Source organism: Hetaerina americana, unplaced genomic scaffold (genome assembly GCF_022747635.1).
Source record: "Hetaerina americana unplaced genomic scaffold, ioHetAmer1.1.p SCAF_10, whole genome shotgun sequence".
NCBI lineage: Eukaryota > Metazoa > Arthropoda > Insecta > Odonata > Calopterygidae > Hetaerina > Hetaerina americana.
This window is the reverse complement of record NW_027286070.1, coordinates 39,971,562-39,982,332: the sequence shown is the minus strand read 5'-3', so window position 1 is coordinate 39,982,332 and position 10,771 is coordinate 39,971,562.

Genomic DNA, 10,771 nt, shown 5'->3' with positions numbered 1-10,771 from the left:
GCTATGCTCCATTATGACCATTGTCACCAAAGACATTAGGGACAATAACCAAAAATGTATCGTTGCATAATTTCAGGACGGTGGATCCAGCAACATGTACTTTTTTCGATAAGATGGTTAAAAACGTCCTCTATTCTAGAAAACCGCATAACCTTTGTTTTATTTACATTTATATTTCCTGTATACTCATCTCATACCTATCGCACTCAGTGCTGTCAATCCACTTAGCAATGTTTGCATTCTTGCTCATGCGGTATGGAGGATGTGGGGTGACCACACGGGGATGGCTGTCCTGGCAGTTCGTCCCAAGCACCAGATCACCCTCTTTTTAGCCATGATAATGTACCCTTTAGCCGTGTAACATTGTCTACAAACCAGAGGTACGAGAAGAGGGTGGCGTTAGAGTTCCCTCTCTTTTAACTGTGATTATGTATCCTTTTGGAACCCCAAGCAGTTTAACCAGCGGGGTACAAGAAGAACAGGGAATCAAAATTACCTTACCCCGCGGAACGGCAACCTCGTCAGACTTGCCTCCTTACCTATGTGACCACCCTCTCCGTAACCAAGACTGATTTCATGTAAATGTGATTGCAAATAATGAGTTTCATGCAATTTAATTGTAAATAATATCGTAAGTAAGTATCGTAATAAATAGTCTTGAAAGTATTCCAGGTTGCCATATCACTACGACACTATCATTTCATGGGAAATCACATGGAGGCACAGGGAAAAGAACTATCCCCTATTAATGCTAACTGAAACCTGTTTAACTGTGTAATTCGCATATCTCATTGCTCAGTTCGGAGTGAACTCTACCAACGTCTATCAAAACGAAACTTCGGGTCGATTGACGTAATCTGTGATGAGTAATTAAATTACACAAAGTACCCTGGATATATCTGGATTGATAACCGATTAAAGTTTAATTAAAATATTTAAATTATTCCAATCCAAATATTTCCCGAAATGAATCACATTAAATCGATTTTTTTATAATTTTGTAATTCTTATTGTGACAGTATGGTAATTAAGAAGTTAATTTCAAGGAAAGTTTTTCATTCTGAAAGAGGCTCCACTTTCATAATTCTCCCTTTCTCGGATTCACTTGTTTTCCAACGGCGGAAATTTAGGGGAGACTATAAAATATTTTTTTGCAATTATGAAACTTTTTCAATCAAAAATGTCCAAGAGCCGCTGACTCTCAGTACACAGTCCGCAGAACCGCCCTCTTGGGGAAAAACAACACGATCTGTCGTGTCGCGTGCGTGCGATGGAAGCGTGTTGTTTCGTTTCACGCGCCACGGGAACGCCGGCTCCAACCACCTCTCCCCCTCCCCATGCACTTACTCCCCTAGCTCTTGGACCCCTCCCTTGACCCCCATCTCTCTCTTCTCTCTCTCGCTCTTTCTCCTCCACCTGTTTCCACGCCTGTCCCTCCCGCCCGTCCCTCCCGCCCCTCTCCGCCGCATCCTCGAGTCCCCATTCAGCCGAAAACCTCGCCCCATCCCCCGCTTCTCGTATTGATCTCCTGATATTCCTGGCTCCACGCACATAACACAGCGTTGTGGGGGTGTGCTTCTGAGGATGGGGTTGGATGGATCAGCGGGAGGCGGCAATGGGGTGAGTCATAGGGGGTAGGAGCTGTTTCGGCGACTCCGGTGTTATTTCGCATGTTAAGCTTGCTGATTACTATGGCGAAGGTGTTCTTTCACGCCCCGGACGGAGCTGTAATCAGTAAGCATATAATTTCCTTCGCATACTCATGCATAATCAACGCCTCCTTAAAAAAATACACGTATTTAATCTCACATGAAAGCTAAACCTCTCTCGAGGAATACTCATTTCTACACATAGCATTTGTCGGGAGATTAATAAAAGTTTTATCGACTTTTTTAGGATGCATAATTATTTTTTTACATCTTACAGAGAATGTACGAAAATCGTTCAAGGAGGAGATGCGTTAGGAGTTTCGTAATCCCCCCTTACACGTTCACGAGGGAATAACTGTCTCATTAAATTTTGAAGAAATTAATCCTATGATTGTGTATAGAGATTGCCATGTTCATTTCAAAATTCATTTAAAATGGCCACGGCTAACTAACTCCTCACAAAAATCACAGCTATAAACTGGCCATCCCCATGAAGTGTGCAAACAAGTAACTAACGCTTTTTACAGTGATGCCAAGAAAACAAAATGTATTCAAACAATGGTATTGAGTTTTATAACCGCTAATAAAATTGTCATTACCTAATTCTCAGCACGTAGGAACTCAGTCGACGAGCACAAATCGTTCTGTATTAGGGGTATTATGGGCATAGTCAGGATTTGTGTGGAGGAATACCTGGCAATTTATTCCGGTAGATGTAATAGTTAAATTCAAGGTCGTCTACTCGTAAGAAAAGTCGGCGGGAGGATTGTGGCCGCATCCGACAAACGCTATGTTGTATTTGATTTTTTGGAGACATCCTTCAAAATAGAGACCCGGGTATAAATTAAAAATCTTGGGATCACTGGAATAAACCCAATCCCTGGGAGATGGAAGTTGACACCCTAGCTACGCCATCAAGACCTCAAAGATATAACCTTTCAGACATCATGATGGCTTACAAGTAAAATGGCTATAACAAAGCAGGTCAGGGTTGCTTAAAAATCATATTTATGGTAATAGTCTATCAGCATAATTTCATGTGGGCATCGACTCGTGTATTCAAAATAACTATCTTATGTTAATGCATTAGTCTCAACCTTTCATTGCCCTCAATAGCCAGTCGTGCCAAATCTCCAGTTATGCCAAAAAAATGTGTACTAGTGAGCGAGAAACCAATGTGAGAGAACAAAATTTAGACTCATAATCACAAGGTTATAATGCTGTCTGACGTATAATTACGTCCTACACACCAGGGGGCTTCATGAAGGACAACCAAAAGGGCCATTTTATCTAATCAAAAGAAGGGACTGAACTGCTTCGCTCGAGTCTCCCCCCAAGGCAAAGAGGTGCTTTTACGACCTCGGTCATTGAACCGCGAGAGTTATTTGTCAAGAGTCAGAAAAAATAAAACTCATATTTAGGGATTCAACCCTTTTTTGTTTCCTCCTCTGCGATTTAGACAGGATTCATTGATAGAAAAATATGTCGACTATTTCCTTGGGACATAGTTAATATCTACAAACAAAGACTACTGAACTGGAAAACATGACGTCAGCGCACAGGGGATCCACGTGGCAACAGCCGCAAAATTAGGGCGGTGACGTCCATGCTTAAAGGGAGATATTTTAATTAGACCAAACATGCCTGTTTTGCACTGCTGGGAAATTCATCAACTCATGCTGCCGTGGAGTAAAAACCTGTACGTTTTCTCATGCAAATCCACGCAATTCAAGCTGCCACGTGTAGATTTTTAATGCAAAACAAATAGATATTAAATAAGTAAATCTAAATAATTGGATGTTAAATAAGTGATGATCCAACTTGTAAATGTTATACTGTCATGTATCGTCACTACCCATACGCGAGGTAAACGGTTAATGTAAGGTATTTTCTGTGATTTTTCTTCAATATTTTTTATTATTGGCGATGAATAGCAGTTGCCCTCGTCCCACAAAATGAAAGTAAATTAGTTAGTTTATTATTAGAAGTAAATTACGGTAGTTAGGGACCATCCAAGACTCAACTTTAAGATATAGATTGTCTTTAATGTTGGACACTGTTTTAACCCATAGCTCTATTTATTCTCAGTTTAAAAATAATATTCTGTATAGTTTTGAAATATAATATACCAAAGACTTTATGTTAAACATATAGGTTTTTTTTATTATTGATTTGTAAGGAAACTTAACAACATTCAAAACGCATGCTACGGATTTGCCGTAGAGCCTCTCAAATGTAAAATCTTTTGATTTTGCTGGAAAATAATTGTGACAACGCCAAAGTACAAACTATATCATGTATACAGAACTTTAACACATTAACAAATTCATTAAAATGTAATAGAAGCTAGAATGCCATGTAAAAGAATTTTATTTAATAATATCCATAGTTATCAACCCAAATTTTGGTATCAATTGGTGAGGTTTTTCATATACATGGGTGGTCTGAAAAGTTTCTGACCTATACCACCCTCGTGTGTGTGTGTGTCTACATATATATATATATATATATATATATATATATATATATATATATATATATATATATATATATATATATACATACATACCACGATTATACGGAAAACTCACACGAGCGGCACAATAATGGGAAGACACGATAGAACACAAATAGAATAGCAACATTTAAAAGGACACTCACACGGTAAATTGTTCGAGCTTTCGGCCCTCTCAAGGGCCTTCTTAAAGTGAGGCTCTACATATATTATGATTATTATTATTATTATTAGGTAATCTACCGGTTAAGGTAGGTTTTTGGATGGGCATAATTACTAATTAAATAATTTGTGACCCCTAGCAAAACACAACATCCTACTCTACATCAGGTCCCTCTTCAGCTCTGAGTACTTTCTTCCTCCCTTCATCCCGTCCAACATCCCTATCCTGTTCCTTCCCTTGCCTCGTTTGCCTAACATTCTCCCCTCAATTACAGTCTTCAACATCCCGCTGCTGGTCAAAACCCCCTTCATCCACTTTTCCTGCCTCCATTGGATTGCTCCCAACAAACCCCTCTCTTCGCCCACCATACCAAGTACTTCCTAATTTGTTTTCTTGTCTGTCCATTTCACTTTCTTCATTCTTCTCCAAACCCACATTTCAAAAGCCTCCAGTCTACGTCTATCCTCCTGCTTCAACCACCACGTTTCCGTGCCGTGTATAGCTACGCTCCATATCAAAGTTTTTACGAGTCTTTTCTTAGCATCCTTACTCAACGTCCCCGTCATCAACTCCCTCCTCCTTGTGAAAGCTTTTTTGCCAAGCGCAATTCTTCTCCTTACGTCCCTACTACTTTGATCCTGTTGGTCCAAAACACTACCGAGATACGTAAACTGTTCTACCTGCTCTAGTTTTTGCCCTCCTATTTTAATCTGTAGCTTAGCCTTTTTCTTTCCAGAGAATCGCATAACCTTTGTTTTATTAATAATGATTCTCATCCCATACCTGTCGCACTGAATTTCTAATTCACTCTGCAATGCAAACTAAAGCTTGGTCATCAGCATACCTAACTGATTTTACGAATTTTCCGCCCACTTTCATTCCTACCTCCAGTTCTTCCCATACCTCTTTAATCATTTCCTCTGCATACAGGTTGAACAGCAACGGTGATAATGGGCAACCCTACCTTACACCTCTTCCTAACACTGCCCATCCGGACTCCCCGTTCCCCACCCGCACCTGAGCAGTCTGAGGCATGTACAGGTTGCGGATTAGCCTCCTTTCCCTCCAATCTATTCCTATTTTCTGCAATATGTGTGTGTGTGTGTATATATATATATATATATATATATATATACACATATATATATACACATATACACACATTCAAACACGAAATCCCTCCATACGGTGAACAAATTCACATGCCAATAGAAATAAGGAAACCGGATAGGAAAACATAAAAAGGACGAACACAGTAGAAATGGGGAAGGCGGCATCGAATGGATCATAAGAGTAAAAATATTTCCTTGACTGGAACTCGAACACCGGATCTTTCCACTTACTGGGTGGATGCTCTTACGGCTTAAGCTATCGAGGGCACGTAATTTCCATGTGAATGAATATATATGTATATATATATATATATATATATATATACATATATATTCATTCATATATATATATAACCATAAACACAGTAATCAACCCGAAGGTCGGTTTGGTAGGTGATGGTAGAGTACACCCAGTACTAAGCCCGACGGCGTGTGACATTCACACATCAGGATATGGGGGCCAGTTCCTTTCCCTGTGCCGGTTATGGTTACCCAGGAAGATCTAGTACCCGAAAAATCACATAGCTTGGGTGGAGCTGCAGGTGCCCAGAGTGCCTTGCCCGGGAATCGAACCCGGGACCCTCTGGTCAGTAGTCCAACGCTCTACCCCCTGGACTACCGCGACCCAAAAACATTTAAATATGTATATATATATATATATATATATATATATATATATATATATATATATATATATACATACAAATATTATATATATGCATGTGTATATATATATTTATTTATTTATGTATTTATTTATTTTGTATATTTACATATTACCCTGCAAGCTACCTCTAGGGTGTGGGGTAAGGGGTGATAGCATACTAGACTATCCTTGACCCAAAATACTTTCCCCCCCTAGCGGGGACGGACGTTATTCTGATCCCTTATCGTTCGTGGAAAAAATTAATGCTTAAATCTATCTTTTCTACACTTAATCTCTCTAAATTTATTTGCATGATCTCACCTACTGTAATACGAAGGGGCTATAGCTAATTTTCAACATCATTGCTTTAGAAACATCCTCCCAATTTATTCAAGAGATTTAATCTGTAATTTAGCCTTCGCTCCGTGGGTGATTCCTAGCCTAGCTGATCTAATATTTTGGGAACGCCATTCAGTTGGCCATAAAAACGTAGCACAAATCTACGTAGCACGCGATCTCATTCGGTCAATCCTGATCAGCAATCCCGAACTAAGCCATATCAAACTCATGCAATCAATGGAAGGGGGTCAGTTCCTATCCCTGCCCTACCCCTCGTTCTCCCACAATTTTCAAGTTTCAATACCACTAAATCACCCTCATTGGATTTTACATGAAGATGTACAAAGATTTCTGCCTGGAGTTCGAACCAGGGGTCAACAGCCGAATGCTCCACCCATTTAATTAATTTAGTAATGTTATATAGAGCGGCACTCCCCCCTTTGCTATTCCGCCCTATTTAATATTACGACAAGTAAAAATCAAGGTTAGGAATAAACCCAAAGATTCAATGGCAAATAATTAAAAACTATGCTCTTATTTTATTTATTTATTTATTTATTTATTTATTCAGTATAAGTCCGAAAACAGCACATTTTGGCCTTTACATCGAACTATTAACAACGATAACAATGGTCACATTTACAAGTCTTTCATGACACTTGGAAAACTATGATTTCCTTTTGTTTTGTGTTTATTTTTATAGGGACTTTTTTATAGCCCTCTTGCTCGTCTTCTCAACAGCACGACAATGGAGTGAACATGCAAAGCACATTTCAAGAAACTCCCAAGGATAATGAAAGGAGCCTAAGCTCACCGAAGAATCGGATGGAAAATGGCTAAGGTTGCCTCTTCCACCCCCCCCCCAACTTCATTATTCTGCCCACGCGACAGTAGTATAGCAATTTGTTTAGTGCCAGTTAACAGAATCTCAACAGACGGCCATAATGGTAGGAGTCAGAGAGGAGAAGAAGGTCAAGGATGATTTACGAGAAGCATGTAATGGAAGACGACAGCGCGAGAAGCTGTCTCGTAATGAAGAGATTGACAGGCAATAAAATAGCTTGGGGAGCAGCTATTTTTCGATCGTCGGATTGATAACTTGTGATGATGATGGGCAGGTTCCTGGAATGAGTTCGGTTCTTGGTCTGCATCATTGTGATAGAATCTTTCATCAGATAATCACACAAATGATTCATGGGAAACTCTTCGATAACTTCAGGTTTGGTAACTTCAAAATTCCGAATTCGTGCGGAAGGGATAGGTTCATTGCCCTCTTATAGATTGTGATACAAGGTTCTCGAGACACTTTGATAGCCTAAATATTTGATTCGTGGTCAACAGCTGTTAATTTTATCGCAAAATGATATGGATTCTAAGTTAAACTTGATCTATGATCTTTAATGAATGAGAAATCCTAAGTTCGAAATCTCAATTTATAATGAACGATGAAAGCACAGTCAACATTTCAACACAAAATGCAGTTGAACTATATTTTTCCCAAATTGGACGTACATTTCCATCTCAGTTTATGAAGCAAACGAGAATATTTAGCAGACCGGAAAATTGTATTTGTTTAGAAAATCCTAACTTGCCTTTTTTTTAAACTCGTCCCTTTTGAATATTTTTTTCGAACTCCGCGTAATTTTTTGAGTGATGCCGTGTAAGTGCGCTGCACAATATTCCACTGAGGGCGGTCTCTCCAAATGCTGTTTGTGACTGGTGGGAGTTATATACGTAGGATGAGAGAACTAAAAACGAAATTGGGTGGTGAGACTAGAATTGTAATACCCTCGGCCGACCCAGATACAGATTTTTTTTTATTTCCGAAGTCCGTGATACTACTCCCAAGGGATGAGAAAAGCAATCGAACATCCTTCGTGAAGTTCATCTGGTTCATATATGAGTTTGCTTTTTAGATTCAAAAGGGCAACAGCTTAAAGGACACTCGAGTTGACCTCTAAAAGTGAGAGACTTTTCAAAACCCAACGCCATATTCTCAGACCATAGACTAGCAGAATGAAACAGGGATATATTTCTCCTGAATTTGAAGATTGAAATTTTTCCCTTGAATAATTCGCGATTGCATTAGAACAATTTTAATTAGCAATAAAATTAATGGGAATAAAATTTTTTTTACAGTTTTCCTGACGAGCATTTCATGACGAAAAGACCACCCAATAGCGTGCTCTTCAACCACTTCTAACAATAACCTCGCAATCCTTTGAAGCTGTTTGTAGAGGATTATGTTCTTACACGCACATGTACATACGTCATGTGTACCATACGAGACGCCATGAGGGTGTAAAATCAATTAAACGTCTTTATGGGGGCAATATTGAGACTAAGTAGTTCCTTCTTCCACCTAGCTATTAATGAGGAAAGAACGGCGGACGCAAACAGACGACGGATGTCCGAAATGTATCCGACATGCGTAGTTTTTTACGATTTTTTTAATTGTGAAGGTGTTCTGCACAACGAATTTTCTCCAAGAGGTCAGACGATCAACAAAGAATATTAAGTTTAAGTTCTGACAAGTAACATTTAAGTTGCATGATGCCGTGAGAAGAAAACGACCGCGTCTCTGGTCTAGCGGTGACTGGGTTCTTCACCACGATAGCACGCCAGCGTATTCATCGGACCTTTTGCAGCAATTTTTGGCGAAAATCAAGATTGTACAGCATCGCCAGCCTCCGTACAGTCCCGACATAGCTCTCTGCGACTTTTAGATGAAAATGGCGCTCAAAGGAAAGCGGTTCGATGACGTCGAGACGATTCAGAGCAATGCGACGCGCGAGCTGAAGGCTATTCCAAAATCTGCATTCGAGGACTGCTTTAAGATGAGGAAGCACCACTGGGAGCGTGTGTTTCAATCAAATGGGGACTACTTCGAAGGATGCCACGGCTCGGATGACGAAGATTAGCACCAATGCGGAGATATGAACGCAGATCGGATAGTTTTCGGACACACCTCGTAGTCAATCGTGGAAGATATTTAACCTTCTTTATTATTATTTATATTCACCCTCTTTTCAGTATTATATAAGAGAACTATGCGACAAGGAGACGAGCATTTATATTAGTCAGAAAGGGTGTTTAATTAATAGGGGAAAATAACAGCCAACCACAGCAAGCGACCCGAACGTTGGTTTGATAGGTTAGGGTAGAGCCCATCTAATATTAGGCCCAAAACGTGATATAAAAGGGGAAAGGAGGCTAGTTCCTTTCCCTCTGCCGCCTGTGGTTTCCCCAAAAGATCTCGTACCCGAAAAATCGCACGGATTAGGTAGAGCTGAGGGTGTCCAGAGATCCACGGAACCGAACCCACGCCCTCCGTTCAGTAGCCCAGCTCTCTACCCACTCGACTACCACGACCCTACAAACACCAGCATAAATGTCAAAACCGCCGGCTAAGGCCAAATTTACTTTTTGCCATTCCGTTTAGTATTCAATTAATTCGCGAATCAATTTTTCACCCCCTATTTTCCACATGAAGGGCATCCCGACAGCCCTATCCACGCATACATCTTTTAGTTGACTGATGATGCTTTCTTGGCGAATCTTTTCCACTTGTAATTGTGAGTTATCTTACACCCGCGCGGTGCGTAATTGTTTATACATGCCATTCTCTTGGTGGTAATTCCAAGAGAATTATCGTTCTGTAAAATTCTCACCGACGCGACCTCGCAAGACCAATTCCTGTCCCATTGTAAAGTGGGACGTGGAGCCAGGAAGATGACGAAAATGAGGAGCGGGAGAAATCCACGGCCACGTGTCCTGCGCAGAATTCACACTTCTTCCCTCCTCGGCAACGAGGCGTTTCATCGGCTCCATTCATACTCCCTTAGGTGGACGCAGGGTGTACGACGGGGGCGAGGGGGAAAAGGAGAGAAGGGAAGGGGGAATGTTTAAGAGAGAGAGAGAGAGAGACAGCGGGCGTGTTAGGGCGGTAAGCGAAGTGATTGATGTCCCGCGAGGATTTTTTTTAAATTGGGATACGACCTCCACGGCAGTGAAACACCTTTCGACATACCTATGCATAAGGAACAAGGTTAATATGCGACGCTTTATTGACTTAAATCTTCTTTTACAACTGAAGACTAGTCAAAACCTAAACCTTCTATCCATGGCGTTGAACTTCCATTATTTAAATTTTGCGATTTATACGGGGATGGGCAGATAAAAAAAAATTTATACCTGTACCTAGGAAACAGTGAAGTTCCTATAGTGCTGTTTACTACATAGTAGAGTGGATGACTTGTGATGAATATTTCAGACTGAAACCTTGATCCTCACTGCAGCGAGAACAAACTGGATCCAATAAGTTCAATTAATCTAATACCGTCCGTA